Source organism: Acinonyx jubatus, chromosome C1 (genome assembly GCF_027475565.1).
Source record: "Acinonyx jubatus isolate Ajub_Pintada_27869175 chromosome C1, VMU_Ajub_asm_v1.0, whole genome shotgun sequence".
Lineage (NCBI taxonomy): Eukaryota > Metazoa > Chordata > Mammalia > Carnivora > Felidae > Acinonyx > Acinonyx jubatus.
In genome coordinates this window covers 26,873,060-26,891,500 of record NC_069381.1, presented here as the reverse complement: position 1 = coordinate 26,891,500, position 18,441 = coordinate 26,873,060, and the positions used below count along the sequence as shown (strand labels likewise).

At 38.7% G+C, this 18,441-nt stretch overlaps 1 protein-coding gene across 9 annotated transcripts in view; it reads left to right on the top strand.

Annotated features, from left to right (window-relative positions):
- Positions 1-18,441, top strand: part of KIAA0319L (KIAA0319 like) — a 96,654-nt gene that overhangs the window by 30,801 nt on the left and 47,412 nt on the right. The gene's annotated exons all lie outside the window — the stretch shown is intronic.

Sequence of the window (18,441 nt, the reverse complement as noted above, 5' to 3'; positions counted from 1 at the left end):
ACAGGTAAGTGCAGTTGTGTGGTGTCCGTTTTCACCAACAATTCTGCAGTATTTTCTGCCAGGTTGCAAAACACTTGATTGACATAGTTGCATTCAAGCTGTCCTCCCTCTTCCCCATCTCCCATGTACAAATACATTTCCTTATGGGGTAGTTTCTATTCCAGTCTGAAGTGCCATTCCTGGCACCACAGACTAAGACCCGACTTACTGAGCTGGGGAGCCAGAGCTGGCCATTAGCCAAGAGGTTTCTGGGGTGACTTCTTACCAAGCTTTGTATGCCAAGGGAGATACCACCAGTAGAGTTTATTCTGCTTGTTATGTTTCTTCATTGTTGATCTTCCTGGGCAAATGATTAAAAGGAATGACTCACTCTGTGCTCAGCCTCCCTTGATTGCTGTGACTTATTTTTGTATTTGTTTTGTCCTAGTTGTTTCTACCAAGTTGAAGCCAGAGTGGGGAAGCTACTACATGCCAGGCATTATGTGTGCTAATCGTCGTACAATGTCATTTTGTTTGATTTTCATAGCAATATTCCCAAATTGGTATTATTAGCCCTGTTTTACCAGTGAGGAAACTGGGGCCCAAAGAGGTTAAACAGTTTGATTGTGTAGCTAATGAATAACAAACCTAGGATTGGAATGCAGATTTAATATTAGGAGAAAACCTTTCAGTGCAATATTAGAGATACAGTCTTAGGTTTAATATGCCCCGTAAACATTAGACATCTGTTGTTAATGTCAGATACTTTACTAAGCACTAGAGATAGAAAGTGAGCAAGATGTGGTCCGTGCCCTCAGGGAGTTTACAGTGTAGTGGAGACTCAGACACAAAGGTTGGGTATTTATAATAGTGTGTAACTATTGCATTAGTAGAGTTATATATACAATACAGTAGGAACAGAAAAGAGGAAGTGATTCATTTGAACAGGCAGGTGGTATGTATATGCAGGGAAGACTTCACAGAAATGTTTAATTTATTATTATTATTTTTAATTAAAAACATTTTTTGTTATTTTTGAGAGAGAGAGCACGCGCACGCGCGTGTGCACATGAGTGGGGGGAGGGGCAGAGAGAGAGGGAGACACAGAATCTGAAGCAGGCTCCAGGCTCTGAGCTGTCTGTACAAAGCCCGACTTGGGGCTTAAACCCATGAACTGTGAGATCATTTCCTGAGCTGAAGTTGGATGCTTAACTGACTGAGCCACTCAGGTGCCCCAGAAATGTTTATTTTATTTCTCTTTTCTCTTTAAGCATTTATTACCTACACTAGATTATAATCCTCTTTTTAAAAATGTTAATTCCGGTGTGGTTAACATACAGTGTTATAGTAGTTTCAGGTGTACAATATAGTGATTCAACAGTTCCATATATTATCCAGTGCTCATCAAGATAAGTATACTCCTTAATCCTGCTCACCTATTTCACCTATGCCCCCCACCCACCTCCCCTCTGGTAACCATCTTTAATATATTCCTTGAAGGATGTGTAGGATTTCACTGGGGACAGAGGCACAGTGCATGCAAAGGCTCAGTCATTTGGCAAATACTTTTTGCACATTTCCTGTGTGCAAGGTATTATACTAAGCTAGGCACTGGGGATATTATAGTAAGTGAGATAGACAGGATTTCTCCCCCAACAGAGCTTATGCTCTGGCAAGGAAAACAGACATTATGTTTATAATATTTAAATAATTATAAGCTTAATATGGGTTTAAGAGGATAAGTGCAGAGTGCTGGAAGAGCATCTAACAGGGACCTAATTGAGACTAAGGGATATGGTTAGGTACTTTAAGTAAAGAAAGTTAAGTTGAGACTTGATGTAGAAGGAGTTTGGAAAAGAAGCAAAGTATTTCAGGCAGAGAGCTAACAATTTCAAAGTTTGTTAGGTGCCCTAGAGCGTGGCAAGATCAAGAAGTTGAGAGAGGCTGGTCTTGTTCCACGTAGAAAGCCAAAGGTGAAAAAGGAGGGTTGTGAGCTGTGGAGAGCCTTAAGGCCTTCTTAAGATTTTGGTCTTTATCTTCAGGTCAGTGAGAAGTCATTAAAGAATTTTAAGTAGGGGAGGGGCACCTGGGTGGCTCAGTCGGTTAAGCGGCCAATTTAGGCTTATGTCATGAATCTCACAGTTCGTGAGTTCAGGCCCCGCATTGGGCTCTGTGCTGACAGCTCAGAGCCTAGAGCCTGTTTCGGATTCTGTGTCTCCCTCTCTCTCTGCTCCTCTTCTGCTCATGCTCATGCTCTCTCTCTCTCTCTCTCTCTCAAAAATAAATAAACATTAAAAAAAATTTAAGGAATTTTAAGTAGGGGATAACTTGATCAGATGTGTTGCTGTGTGGTGAATAGATTGGAGAGAGGCAAGAATGTACTTGGAGCAAGCAATCTCATAGGCTCTTCAAGGCAAGGGAACCATTGTACTAGAGAAAGGTTGAAAATGCAGGAAAGGAAATAAACAACAAATAATTCCATAAAGCGGTGGTTCACAAACCTTAGCATACATCAGAATCACCTGGAGGCCTTGTTGAAAACAGTTTGGCCCTAATTCCAGAGTTTCTGATTTAGTAGGTCTAGAGTGAGGCCTGAGAATTTGCATTTGTGACAAGTTCTGGAGAGGCCAATGCTGCTGGTCTGAGAAACGCACATTGAGAACTAGTGTCTTACAGGGTGAGTGCGTTTGAATCCTGAGCACAGAGGACCAAGATTAGCCTTAAGCAGGAGGAGATATCTCCTTCATGATGATAGGAAGGAAGAAATAGGTGAATATAGGTGTAGCAAAGGTGGGTTTGTAGGTTCAATAGAAGGAAATTGTGGTAGTTCTAATCTCATGCCTGTTTTTCTGAAGTGGGGTAGATTATTTGCTGAGAGTAGAAGCAGAGGTAGGTGGAATGGGCATAGGTAGGTAGTAGGCAGGAAAATCAGAGGTTTGGAGAGAGTGGTAAAGGTCTGAAACAGCCATTAGAAAGGCTGGGAGAAGGCCAAGCAGTAAGGAAATAGACTGCTGGTAGCACTGAACATGGAGACTACGAATTTATAACAGTGGTACTGACGTCTGCAGGTGTGTGAGTCTCCTCAGCAGCTCTCAGCAACCCTGTCAAGAAAAGGCAGTTTGATAGGTTGATTTACCCAAGATTGGAACTTTGCCAATCTTGCATAGAAGGAAATAGGGATGTGGAAGTCGAGGTTATTGTCAAGAGAGTGGATTAGGAAGATAGAAAAAGAGGCAAATAAATATAAGAGGGGCTGACAGAGATATGATAGAGGAGTTTGGCATTTAGAGTTTTCCATGATGAGAGACAGACACAGGAGGCACAACTAAGTGTGTGTCCTGTAAAACTGGAGGTAGTCATCAGAGGATGGCATATATTTGTAGATTATTTATTTTAATGGGGTGGGGGGGAGGGAACAAGCAGGAGATGGACAGAGAGGGAGAGAAAATCCGAAGCAGGTGCCATGCTCATTGCAGAGCCCAATGCAGGGCTTGATCCCAACTCGGGCCTTGATCCCATGACTATGAGATCATGACCTACGCCGAAATTGAGTTGGCCATTTGACTGAGCCACCCAAGTACCCCAAGGATGGGATATTTGAATCTAAGTTATTGGAGGTGGAGAAGTTCTGGCAACTACAATATCTAGGGTATAGTTGTGGAAGAGAGTTGCTGGGGTAGAGTAGACAAGGAGCTCAAAGAACTCAGGAAGCTCAAAATACATGTTACATGAGTTATCCATATAGACACTGAGATAGACTTTTATGATGATGATGATGATGATGATGATGATGATGATAGCAATAGCTACTGTTTCCTGAGTGAGCACTTACTGTGTACCAGATACCATTCTGAACCCTTGATGTATTTTTAACTCTTTTAATCCATACAACAACTCCTATGAAGTACTTTTAACCATCTCTATTTTATAAACGAGGAAACTCAGGAAGAGAGAGGTTAAGGAACATGGTCAAGGCAATATAGCTTGTATATGGTAGTACCAGGATTTGAACCCAGGCACTCTGATTCTATCCAGAGTCTGTCCTCTTAACCCTGTTATTGTTTAGGCAGTAAAGAGGAATTTCGAGAGCCAGATGTCAAAGCCCTCAGAAAAACAGAAGGAGTAGTGAGGCATTTGGGAGAGGACAGTATGGTAAGGGTTGAATTGCAGCAAGATGGCAGAGGAGAGAGGTTTTACAAAAAAGATAGAAGAGTAATGGTCTGCAAAGGGCATTGGGAAGGGGAGCAAATAAAATACTAACCTGCCTTCAGTTGTGACATATGGGAGAGTAAGGAGCCCTTGTATTGCAGAGATACATGGGAAATAGTATCCTTAGGGAAGGGCATGCTCACAGTTAAGAATAGGTGCTCAAGGACCCTTTTATGGGCATGTGACCTGTGCAGTTGTACAAGTCCACACACTTAGGCCCTGTTCTCTGTTTGATGCATTGCTGTCATTGTCTTGAAATTCTTAATAGTTTTTCAATAAGGGACCCCACATTTTCATTTTGCACTATATCCTGCGTATTATGTAGTATGTCCTGCAGGAGGTATAGGGAATAACACATGAAATGATGAGCTTCTAGGTGATTTTTGATCATGGAATAGAAATTCTAGGTGATTACATGGAATTTTTGGTAGAAAGAAAAGGAAGTTAGGTCTCACAGGAGAGGAAGTGTAGGTAATTTAGGGAAAACAGTTGTGGTATAGTAAATGTTTAACAACTGGGTCCCTCCCTCCCCTCAAAGCCCCCAAAACAAGCCCTGAGTTGTAGATGTTGTCAGTTTCCATGGTGTAAATACAGCCACCATGACCATTTTGGAACTTCTAACATGAGTTGGGAGAGATGTGCACAGTCAGGTCAGATGAGCCAGCTCCAGCACACTTCCGATAACTGTGATCAGTAAAATGAGAAGCAGACCAATAAAACAAGAAATACGGTAGATGTAGGCCTGGCAGTGTCCTGGAAGAGGATAAAAACTCAAATTTGGGCCTTAGAGAATTCAGGTGTACCTTGGAAGGAAGATCCTGGGGTTGTGTTGCTGGGGAGTACTTTTTCTTCTTGTTTGCCTGCAGTGGACAGTAGCAATAAATTGCTGCTAAGGAATGGGATCTGGAGCTTTAGGGTCTGAAACAGAGAGTGGGTGGACATGGGGGGGAGGAATATTGAACTTGAACTATGAGCCGCAAGAGTAGGAGGGGGCCTTTGTGCAATGTTGCACAGAGGCATTTATATAGGTTGGCATCACTTGCTGAGAACTGTAAGCATTGTAAAATAATAGGGCAAAGTGAAGTCTTCAGTTCCAGACATTATGTTTGACCTTATATGCCATTCGTAGGAGCTTGAGGCCTTGGATAGTTCTGGAAGGGTGGTAGAATCACCTTGCGCATTCAGAATAGTTAACTGGTAGGCATTTCTTTTAGGAGAGTACTTGCAGCTCAAACTTGTGCTTAATGCACTGGGGAAAGGGAAGGAAGTGTATATGCTGCAGATCTTCTCCTTCTAATTAGGGATGGCTGGCTAGCAGTACTAGTTTCTAGTTTGTACTGTTGGCATTAAGGTAGGTCAAGCAACTCTGCATCCAAAGTGGTAAGAAATTGTATCATAAATTGCTCTCGTCTTGCCTGAAATGCCTGCAGAGCTGTGAAGGCATTGGGTTGTTAGTAGCATTCTTCATTCTTTTGGAGACATACAAATATTGTATCTAAAAGCCGGTATTGTGGACCTTTTGCAATTCCAAAAATGGAAAGGAATGTCACCAATTTATTCCCCTTTATCGCCTTAAAGAAGGAGAGGCTTGTACTGCTTGGTTTAAGTGCTGTGTCCTTTCTGTGCGGTGAATTGTCTCTGAATTGTCAGCAGGAGGAGAATGAAGGCTTATTGCAGTTCAGCCACTGGCAGTTAATTGCTGCCAGGCCTGCTTTGTGAAACGAGGAGAGGAATGTTCTCTGAGCCCAGGAAATGAAGGTACAGTTAGGTATCCCCACATGGAAGGTTTGGCTTTAGGAAAACTTGAGGCGCCCCTTTCTCTGCCACCACTATCATTTCATCCCCTGTAAGCCAGTGCCTTTCTGTGGGACAAATATCTGAGAGGATAAATGAGTCAAGCCTTTGGGCACCTCTCTGCTGCCTTTTTTACTGAGGAAAATTCTTGTGCTGACTCTACATCTTACCAGCAGATAGAGGTGTGGGGTGTGGGCAGCGACAGAGAAGAGCCTTGCATAACCGAGTACGAAACCCGGCAGTTCTGTCTCCCTTTGTCCCATGTTTTGGTTTGGTTTGGTTTGGTTTTCAGGGTTTTTTGCTTGATCACTTTGTTTTGATTTTTATTTACTTTTTATTTTTTTGTTAATTTTTTTTTAATGTTTACTTATTTTTGAGAGAGAGAGAGAGAGAGAGAAAGAGACCAAGTGTGAGCAGGGGGAGGGACAGAGAGAGAGAGGGAACACAGAATCTGAAACAGGCTCCAGGTTCTGAGCTGTCAGCACAGAGCCCAGTGTGGGGCTTGAGCTCACTATCTGTGAAATTGTGACCTGAGCCAAAGTCAGACATTTAACCGACTGAGCCAACAAAGTGCCCCAACTTCGTTATGATTTAAAAAAAATCTCTCCTGGGGTGCCTGGGTGGCTCAGTGGGTTGGGTGGCCAACTTCGGCTCAGGTCATGATCTCACAGTCTGTGAGTCCGTGAGTTTGAGCCCCGCGTCAGGCTCTGTGCTGACAGCTCAGAGCCTGGAGCCTGCTTCGAGTTCTGTATCTCCCTCTCTGCACCTCCCCACTCGCACTCCGTCTCTCTCTCTCTCAAAAATAAATAAACATTAAAAAAATAAAAACTAAAAAATCTTCCCTATAATCCTTTAGGGTTGTGAAATTTTTGCCAAGGGTTCACTTATTCTTCTGGCTATTATTTCCTGACATATTTGGAATTCCTAAGGGCCAGGCCTAGTTTCCCTCAGATTCTCATTCTCTGTTATCTGGGCAGCGGACAGGCCAATAACTTTTACCAAAAATTGTTTAGCCTCAGGCCCCCTTCCAGCCCCCTGGCCTGGATAAGTTGTATGACTTTGCTACCCCTCAGTGACCAAGGCCCTTCTAGTACTGTCTGGGTGCACACATATGCACTAAATGCCCCCTCCCCCCCCACCATTCTAACCTTACATTACTGGCTTATTGCATTGAAAGAAAAACTGGGTAGCCTGTGCCCTTGTTGTGTGTGGGTGTGCAGAAATCCCTGCAACTGTACTGTTCTTTTCTCAAAAGTATTAGTGCCTGAACTAGAATACCCTTTCCTTTTTCCTCCCCTCCCCCCTTAACTGCTCCCTTTCTCCTCTCATCTCCTAAATTTTCTGGTTCTTTCATCAGCTTATCTTTTTTTTTTTTTTATCTATTTCACTATATGAAGTGAATTTAAAAATGTGTTTGTTGGCTACTTTGTTTAAGGTTTTTTTTTACTTTTAAGTAATCTCTATACCCAACATGAGGCTTTAACCTACAACCCTGAGATCAAGAGTCACACGCTCCACTGACTGATCCAGCCAGGTACCCCTGTTGGCTACTTTGCTAAGTTAACTTAGGATGCAGGCAGTGGTGAAGGTTTTGGTGTGGATGGGTTAATAGAGCGATGCTAATTGGCACACCTTGAGCCTTGGGAAGAAAGTCTCAAAACCAGCCATCTCTTAGCCAACACCCTTATCATCCCTCTCCCTTTCTCTCTTCATGGTGGTCTTAGTTTCTCCAAGGAGACTATGAGAAGACATAACTTTGTAACTAACTGCTCAAAAATAAACCCTGCCCTGTTCTCCAGCCTCAGCTTTAGTTGCTGAGAACTGGGTTGGTATGTCTTTAAACCCCACTGGCTTTGCTATTGTAGGAAGACTGTCTTCTAGTAGGATTTTTTGTTAATGACAATGATAGTTTTTGTTTTATTTTAATACAGTTGTGTCTCAAATCAAAATGTGTTGAAAGTTCAATTTCTATGAACCATTCATTCTTTTTTATTAAGTAGTCACCAGGGTGGCATGCATATTACCAAGGAGGGCCCCCTACTTGGACTGTGATGATATGGCCTGGATAAGTGTGAACATCCTGTGTGGGTCCTGCAGGCTCCTGATACTCAAAACCGAACAGCTCATGGTGGAAGTTTTCGGGTCATCTGGAATTATGATGTTAATCACTGGGCTGGCTTGTTTGATGAGGGGAAGGCAGTCCCAACTAGGCCTGGGGAGAAAGCAGAAGGAAGAAGTGGGAGAAGGAGTGAGAGAGAAATGGCGAAAGAGAATGTGAATAGAAGCCTCTCATCATTCTGAATAAAGCTTCTTTGAAGATGAAATAGGTGTATGCACCTGGGGCATGATTATATGACTTACGGTTAGTTCAGAATTAGGATGGTTTTTATTTCTGTCAAGTGCCAGAAAAAAATTGCCTAAGGAAATTTCACCCAAATCTCAACCCTATATCATCCTCTACAAATTTTTAGTATTACTTCATAGTTTCTGAAGTAAAATGATTTGCTTCATATCTCCTCTTCCTGCTTTTTAAAAATTTAATAATAATAATTAATAAACAAATTCTTTAAAAATAAAAATCTGCCTGCCTTGCTTAAAAGGATTTATACTTTTCTATTTCTGGGAATCTGTTCTAAAGCAGCAATTCCTAAATAAAGAAAGAGCTTCATACACAATGATAAGATGCTATTTAATTAAAAAATGGAAGCAGTCTGTCTAATAAGGGGAAAGTTGAAGTTGTTCAGCCATTAAAAATATATTTTTGATTAGGGGTGCCTGGGTGGCTCAGTTGGTTAAGCGTCCGACTTCGGCTCAGGTCATGATCTCGCGGTTTGTGAGTTCGAGCCCCGCGTCGGGCTCTGTGCTGACAGCTCAGAGCCTGGAGCCTGCCTCAGATTCTGTGTCTCCCTCTCTCTCTGCCCCTTCCCTGCTCATGCTCTGTCTCTCTCTGTCTCAAAAATAAATAAAAACATTAAAAAAAATTAAAATATATATATATTTTTGGTTATATGAATGGCTTTTCTGAACTTCCTCTGCTTTCCACTTCAGCCACACAGAATGCTTGCTCTTCTGTGGATACCATACTTTTTTTTTTATAGTTTAAGGAATTTTTATTTATTTTAACTTTTTATTTTTTTATATATTTTTTTTATTTTATTTTTTTAATTTACATCCAAATTAGCATATAGTGCAACAGTGATTTCAGGAGTAGATTCCTTATCTGCCCCTTACCCATTTAGCCCATCCCCCATCCCACAATTCCTCCAGTAACCCTCTGTTTGTTCTCCATATTTAAAAGTCTCTTACGTTTTGTCCCCCTCCCTGGTTTTATATTATTTTTGCTTCCCTTCCCTTATATTCATCTGTTCTGTGTCTTAAAGTCCTCATATGAGTGAAGTCATGATATTTGTCTTTCTCTGATTAATTTCACTTATCCTAATACCCTCTAGTTCCATCCATGTAGTTGCAAATGGCAAGATTTCACTGTTTTTGATTGCTGAGGAATACTCCATTGTATATATATACCACATCTTCCTTATCCATTCATCCATCGATGGACATTTGGGCTCTTTTCATACTTTGGCTATTGTCTATAGTGCTGCTATAAACTTTGGGGTGCGTGTGCCCCTTCGAAACAGCACTCCTGTGTCCTTAGGATAAATACCTAGCAGTGCAATTGCTGCGTCATAGGATAGTTCTATTTTTAATTTTTTGAGGAACCTCCATACTGTTTTCCAGAGTGGCTGCACCAGTTTGCATTCCCACCAGAAGTGCAAAAGAGTTCCCCTTTCTCCACATCCTCACCAACATCTGTTGTTCCCTGAGTTGTTAATGTTAGCCGTTCGGACAGGTGTGAGGTGGTATCTCATTGTGGTTTCGATTTGTATTTCCTGATGATGAGTGATGTTGAGCATTTTTTCATGTGTTGGTTGGCCATCTGGATGTCTTCTTTGGAGAAGTGTCTATTCATGTCTTTGCCCATTTCTTCACTGGATTATTTGTTTTTTGGGTGTTGAGCTTGATAAGTTCTTTATAGATTTTGGATACTAACCCTTTATCTGATATGTCGTTTGCAAATATCTTCTCCCATTCTGTTGGTTGCCTTTTAGCTTTGCTGATTGTTTCCTTTGCTGTGCGGAAGCTTTTTATTTTGATGAGGTAGGTCCCAATAGTTCATTTTTGCTTTTGTTTCCCTTGCCTCCGGAGACATGTTGAGTAAGAAGTTGCTGCGGCCAAGATCAAAGAGGTTTTTGCCTGCTTTCTCCTCGAGCATTTTGATGGCTTCCTGTCTCACATTTAGGTCTTTCATCCACTTTGAGTTTATTTTTGTGTATGGTGTAAGAAAGTGGTCCAGGTTCATTTTTCTGCATGCCGCTGTCCAGTTTTCCCAGCCCCACTTGCTGAAGAGACTGTCTTTATTCCATTGGCTCTTCTTTCCTGCTTAGTCAAAGATTAGTTGGCCGTACATTTGTGAGTCCATTTCTATTCTGTTCCATTGATCTGAGTGTCTGTTTTTGTTCCATGTGAATACCATACTTTTAAAAAACAGCTTTCTTGAAGTGTAATTGACATAAACTGTATGTACATGTTTAAAGTGTATAATTTGTCTTAACAAAAATATACCTATAAAACCATCCCCACAAAAAAGGTAATGAACATATCCGTTACGCCCCAAAGTTTCCTCCTGTCCCTTTATAATCTGTCCTTCCTTCTCCCTCCCTTACCCCAGGGCAACCACTGATCTGCTTTAGGTTATTATAGATTTTCCAGAATTTTTATATAAATGGAATCATACATTATGTACTCTTTTTAACGACTTTATTGAGGATGCCATAAAACTCACTCCTTGTAAGCATACAGTTTTGTGATTTTATTAAGCATAGAGTTGTGCATTATCACCACCATCCAGTTTAACATTTCTGTCACCCCAAAAACTTCCCTTGTGCCATCCCCACTCCCACTCTTAGCCCCAGGCATCCACTAATCTCTTTAAATTTGCCTAGTCTGGACTTTTCATATAAATGAGCCGTGCAGTATGTAGTCTTTTGAGTCTGGCTTCTTTCACTTAGCATCATGTTTTGATGTTCATCCTTGTTGTAGTATGTGTCACATCCTACATAGTGTGTAGTTGGTTCCCTTTAATTGCTAAATAGTGTTCCACTGTATGGATACATCATTTGTTTATCTGTTCACCTGTTGATGGACATTTGAATTGTTTCTAGATTTTTGGGTGCAGATAAGGCTGTTAGGAAATTTGTGTAAAAGTATTTGTATGGGGATATACTTTGATTTCTCTTGGATAAATACCTGGGAGTGGAATAGCTGCATCATATCGTAGGTATATATTTAATGTTATAAGAAACCGCCAAACTTTTTCCAAGCAGTTGTACCATTTTACATTCCCATTTGTAATGTATGAAAGTTCTAGGTGTTCCACCTTCTCACTAAACTTTGTATGGTTTTAGACATTGTAATAGGTGTGTTAATAGTATCTCATTGTGGCTTTTCTTTGCATTTTCTTCATGACTGATGATGTTGAACATCTTTTCATGTACTTATTTGCCATTTATATATTTTTTGGTAACGTGTTTATAGTTTTCCCCATTTTAAAAATTGGGTTGTCCTCTTACATACATATTCTGCATATATGTCGCTTGTTAGAAATTTGATTTGTAAATATTCTCTCAATCTGTGGCTTGTATTTTCATTCCTTAGCAGTGTCTTTTGAAGAGCACATATTAATTTTGATGATGTCTAGTTTATCAGTTTTTTAAATTTATGGATCATGCTTTTGGTATTGTGTTTTAGAAAGATTTTATCCTAACTTCAGAAAGCTTTATAGTTTTAAGTTTTTAAGTTCAGGTCTAGAATGTTTTTGTGCATGGTAGGAGCTGTGGATGGAAGGGTTTTGTTTTGTTTTGTTTTGTTTTGTTTTTTAGCATATGAATATCCAGTTGTAGTAGCACCATATTTTTTGCATCCTTTCTCCACTGAATTGCTTTTCACTTTATTGAAAATCAGTTAACTATATACTTATGAATCTATTTCTGGACTCTTTTTGGTTCCATCATTTTATTTGTTTATATTGATACATTGTCTATATCAACACCACCCTGTCTTTTTTTTAAGTAAGTTCTTTGCCCATTGTGGGGCTTGAATTCATGACCCTGAGATCAAGAGTCGCCTGCTCTACTGACTGAGCCAGCCAGGCACTTCAACACCACACTGTCTTGATAATGATAGCTTTGTAGTAAGTCTTTTATTCAGATTATGTAAATCTTACAGCTTTGTTCTTTGTTATCAGAAATTTTTTGGCTAGGGGAAGCCTGGGTGGCTTGGTTGAGCGTCGGACTTTGGCTCAGGTCATGATTTCAGGGTTCGTGGGTTTGAGCCCCACGTTGGGCTAAGCTGATGGCATGGAGCCTGCTTTGGATTTTCTGTCTCCCTCTCTCTGCTCCTCCCCCACTCACATGCTCTTTCTCTCTCTCTCCCTCAAAAATAAATAAACATATAAAAAATTTAAAAAAGAAATTTTTGGCTATTCTGGGTCCATTATGTTTCCATATAAATTTTAGAATCATTTTGTCAAAAAAATCATCTTGTCAATTTATTTTTAAAAAGCCTTCTGGTATTTTTATTGGGACTATCTTGGGGCTATAGATCAATTTGGAGAGAATTGATAGCCTAATAATAATAGTGATCTAGTGATCCATGAACACAGTGTATCTTTCTTTTTATTTACATCATCGTTAATTTCTCTCAGCAATGTGTTGTTTTCAGGGTACAGATCTTGCACATATTTTGTCACTTCTAAGTATTTTATACTTTTGGTGCTATTATAATTGGCATTTAAAAAATTCAGTTTCAAAAATGCTCCGTGAAAGAAACTGTAAAAAAAATTCAGTTTCTGTTTGTTGCTAGTGTGTAGAAATATAATTACTTTTTGTAGATTGATCTTGTATCCTGAAACCTTGCTAAGCTCACTTAATCATACCAGTAACTTTTTTGTAGATTCCATTGGATTTTCTCTATTTATAATCATGTTGTCTGTGAATAAAGACCATTTTACTTCTTTTCTGATGTGGATGCCTGTTACTTCTTTTTCTTGCCTTATTGCACTGCCTAGAACCTTTACTACAATGTTGAATAAAAGTGGTGAAAGTGTTGATGTGAATTTGTATCAGGAATAAATGTTGGGTTTTGGCAAATGCTTTTTTTTTTTACATGTATTGATATGATCATATGGGTTTTTGTTTTCAGTGTGTTAACATGGTGAATACCTTGATTGATTTTGAGTATTAAATTACCCTGTGTTGCTGAGATAAAACCTACTTAGTCATAATATATTATCCTTTCTGTATATTGTTATATTTGGTTTACTAAAATTTCATTATGAATTTTGAATTTGTATTCACGAGGGATATTAGCCTGTGATTTTTAACATCAAAGAAATACTGGCCTTATAAAATGAGCTGAAAGTTTTAACTCTTTTCGTTTCTTGGAAAAGTTAGTGTAGAACCGGTACTATTTATTCCTTAAATGTTCAATATAATTCCCCAGTGAAGCTATCTTGACCTGGAGTTCTTTGCAGGAAAATCTTAAACTGTAAATTCATCTATATAATAGATACATAGCAATTTAGGTTATCTATAATAGTTTGTCATGAGTGAACTTGGGCAGATTGTGTGTTTCAGGTAATTTGTGCATTTTGTCCCAATAGTCAAACTTATTGGCATAAAGTTGCTCATAATATTCCCTTATTGCCCTTCTAATAACTGTAGAACCTGTAGTGATTATATTGGTAATTTGTGTTCCCTTCCGCTTTCTCCCCCCCTCTCCCCGCATCAGACTGACTAGATTTTCTTAATGAATCTTTGGTTTTATTCATTTTTCTCTATTGCTTTTCTATTTTATTGATTTCTGCTCTAATCTATTATTTCATTTCTTCTTCATAATTTGGATTTCATTTGCTCTTTTTCTAGTTTCTTAAGATATAATTTCAATCGTTAATTCAGATTTTTTTCTAACATAGGCATTTTAGTGCTATAAATTTCCCTCTAAGTACTGCTTTAGCTGAATCCTACAAGTTTTGATATTTTGTTTTTACAGTTTCATTCAGTTCAGAATACTTTTAAATTTCCTTTTTGACTATTTCTTTGACTCTTGGGTTATTTAGAAGTATGTAATGTGGTATCCAAATATTGGGGGGGAGGGCCTTCCAGATATTGTTGTCTTATTGATTGGTAATTTAATGTAATTTTAATGCATTGCTGTCTGTGAATGTTGTATGACTTAAATCCTTTTAAATGCATTGAGACCTGTTTTATGGTTCAGAAAATGGTCTGTCTTGGTAAATGTTCATTGTGTATTTGAAAAGAATATGTATCCTACTGTTATTGTTGGGTGAGTGTTCTATAAATGTCAAATAGGTCAAATTGGTTACTGTTGTTCAGATCTTCTATATCCTTACTTATTTTCTGTTAGTTTCTATCAGTTATTTAGAAAGGTGATGAAATATCACACTATATTTGTGGAAATATCTGTTTCTCCTCACTGTTAGATTAGGTTTTGCTTCATGTACTTTGAAAATTTTATTAGCTGTGTAAATGTTTAGGATTGTTACACACTCTTGGTGAATTGGCCCTTTTATCATTATAAAATCATCTTCTTTATCTTTGATAATATTCTTTGCTCTGAAATCTGTTTTGTCTGATATTGATATATCCAGTCAGGTTTTCTTTTGGTTAGTATTAGCATAATGTATCTTTTTTCATGTTTTTACCTTTAACTTACTTGTGTTTTTATATTTAAAATGTATTTTTTATAGGCTACATATAGCTGGATATTGCTTTTTTTCCAGCCTGAAAATCTCTGGGGATTAACTGAGATATGTAGACTATTTAATGTGACTACTGATGTGATTGGAGTCAAATTCTACTACCTAGTATTTATTGTTTGTCCCACGTGTTTTTTGTTCATTTTATCCCTATTTTTATGCTCTCCCTGAAATTAACTATTTTTTATTTCATTTTACCTGCTTTTCTTGATTTATTAGTGGTGATAGGCAGAACAGGAGGCCAATGTCCAACTCTCAGGAACCTGTGACTATGTTATGTTACATAGCAAAGAGGAAGTAGGGTTGCAGATGGAATTAATGTTATTAAACAGCTGACCTTAAAATAGGGAGATTATCTTGCATTTTTTGGTAGGCCCAATTTATACACAAGAGTCCTTAAATGTGGAAGAGGATAATATAACTATAGAAGAAAGACATAGAGAGATGTAACATTGCTTGCTTTGAAAATGGAGAGAGGGGACCATGAGCCAAAGAAAGTAGATGGCTTCTAGAAAATGGGAAAAGCAAGCAAACAGATTCTCTCCTAAAGCCTCCAAAAAGGAATAAAGCCCTGTGAACACCTTAATCTTACCCCAGTGAGATCTGTGCTGGATTATTATCCTGCAGAACTGTAAGATAATAAATTTTTATGGTTTAGGCTGCTAATATAATTTTTTACCGCAGCAATAAAAAGATTAATAGTTATAATAGTTATGTAGTTTTACTGGTTGCTATAGAGTTTATAGTTCACATCATTAGCTTATCAAGAACTACATTCAAATGATATTTTACTAGTTCATATATAATGTAAGGGCCTTACGACACTTCTGTTTTCTCTTTCCATCCTTTGCTCTATTGTTGTCATACATTTTACTTCCACATGTTATAAACCATAGCACCTATTACTACTATTTTTGTTTTAAACAGCCAGTTACCTTCCAAAGAGATTTGAATAATGAGGAGAAATATATAACCAATTAGTTACTATTTTCAGTGCTCTTTATTACTTTATGTAGATCTAGGTTTCCATTTGGTATCATCATCTTTGTCTTGAAGGATTTTCTTTATCATTTCTTGTGGTGTAGGTTTGTAGTGATGAATTCTTTCAGCTTTTGTATGTCTGAAAAGTCTTTATTTCACCTTCATCTTTGAAAAATACCTTTGCTGTTTAAGTAAATCTAAGTTGGCAGGGTTGCTTTGTTTTTGTTTTTTGTTTTTTTGCTTATAGTACCTTTTTTATTAAAAAAATTTTTTTAATGTTTATTTTTATTTTTGAGGGAGACAGAGACAGAGTGTCAGCAGGGGTGGGACAGAGAGAGAGGGAGACACAGAATCTGAAGCAGGCTCTGGCATGGCTGGAGCTGTCAGCACAGAGCCTGATGCGGGCCTTGAACTCACGAACCATGAGATCATGACCTGAGGCAAAATTGGATGCTTAATCGACTCAGCCACCCAGGTACCCTATAATACCTTTTTAAAAAAAAGGTTTATTTGAGAGAGAAAGAGCAGGGCAGGGCCAGAGAGAGAGAGAACCCTAAGCAGGCTCTGCCATGTCAGCGCAGAGCCCTACATGGAGCTTGATCCTGCGAGCCATGAGATCATGACCTGAGCCAAAATTGAGAGTTGAACACCTAACCAACCGAGCCACCCAGGTGCCCCTGCTTACAGTACTTTAAAGATACTGTGGCAATATCTTCTAGCTTGTGTTATTTCATTGAAAAGTCGGCTGTAATTTTTATATATTTCTTTCCTTTATACATAATGTGTCTTTTTTCTCTGGCTGCTTTTACGATTTTATCGCTGTTTTAAGTAATTCCATTGTTATTCCTTGGTGTAGTTTTCTTTCTGTTTCTTATCCTTGGAGCATAAACTCAAATTTATATTCAAGTGTGGGTTTATAGTTTTCATCAGATTTGGACATTATTGACTATTATTTTTTTCAAATATTTTACTGTCCCCCCTTCCTTTGAGAACTCCAAAGTGTTTTTAGTCACTTGAATTTGTTTTACAAGTTGCTGCTACTTTGTTCATTTCTTTTCAGTCTTTTCTCTGCGTGTTTCATTTCAAATCATTTCTGTTAGTATGTCTTTAAGTTTACTTATCTTTTCTTCTGCATTGTCTACTGTGCCATTTAATCTTTGCAATGTATTTTATGTATGTGTCTGTACATAAGCCAGGATAACAATACCTTAATCACAGCAGTGGCTCACACAAACACAAAATTCTCCACAGTGTATTTTTCATCTTACACATTATAATCTTCATCTCTAGAAGCTTGATTTGGATCTTTTAAAAAAAATATCTTCCTGGGGCTCCTGGGTGGCTTAGTTGGTTAAGCATCTGACTCTGGCTCAGGTCATGATCTCATAGTTTGTGAGTTTGAGCCCCACATCGGGCTCTCTGCTGACAGCACAGAGCCTGCTTTGAATTCTCTGTCCCCCTCTTCTTGTGCCTCTCCCCTACTCACTCTCTTTCTCTCTGTCTCTAAAATAAATAAACATTAAAAAAACTAAAAAAAAAAAAAAAAATCTTCCGTGTCACTACTTAATATATGAAGTCATGCACTTTTTCCTATAGCTTCTTGAATATATGGAATATATAATAATTATTATTTTAATACCTTTGTCTACCAGTTCTGTTCTCTCTGTTATTTCTGGGTCAGTTTTTAAAAAAAAATTTTTTTTTTCAACGTTTTTTAATTTATTTTTGGGACAGAGAGAGACAGAGCATGAACGGGCGAGGGGCAGAGAGAGAGAGGGAGACACAGAATCGGAAACAGGCTCCAGGCTCTGAGCCATCAGCCCAGAGCCTGATGCGGGGCTCGAACTCACGGACCGCGAGATCGTGACCTGGCTGAAGTCGGACGCTTATCTGACTGCGCCACCCAGGCGCCCCTGGGTCAGTTTTAATTAATTGATATTTTTCCTCATTACAGGAGCATTGTTATTCCCAAGTATTCTATTTTTAAGCCTCGTTTCCTTTCCTTACTTGCTCTTCTTGGGCAAGCTTATGTATTCCCATGGCTTCAGTTGCTATCTTTGGGATCTTGATTCCAACTCTGGGTCGCTTTGAATTTCCCAGCTGTACCTCAGGTTTAGTATGTCTAAAACATAACTTGCCTGTTATTTTCTTAAAGTTGCTCCTTTGTAGTCTATCTTAGTTTTTGATACCACTATAGTTAGTCCCTCCACTCAAGCTAGAAACATGGGATTCATCTTAGATTCTTTCCCCCAAGCCCCTGATGCATTTCAGTTTCACAAGTATTAGATTCTTAATATTTTAAAATTCATCCCACAGGAGGAATTTCCGGTAATGGTGGCAGTGTAAAGTGGTCTCCTGAATCCTCCCACAGATAATAATTATAAAATATGTAAAAAAAAAAAAATGTATTTAAGGAAATTGGAAAGGATCCCAAAGCAGACAGAAGCTAAAGGAGAGCTTATTCTTGAAAAAACAGCAACTGGAAGTGATAAGAATTGTGAGTTTGGAGCTTTTTAAAATTTTTTCCTGAAGACATTAGCTAACCCCACAGCAGAGGAGAGTGGCAGTGGAAAACTTTAGTTTTATTTCCTTATGGTGGCAAAGAACAGATTTCAGGATAGAAAAATTCCCTGAAAATTTAT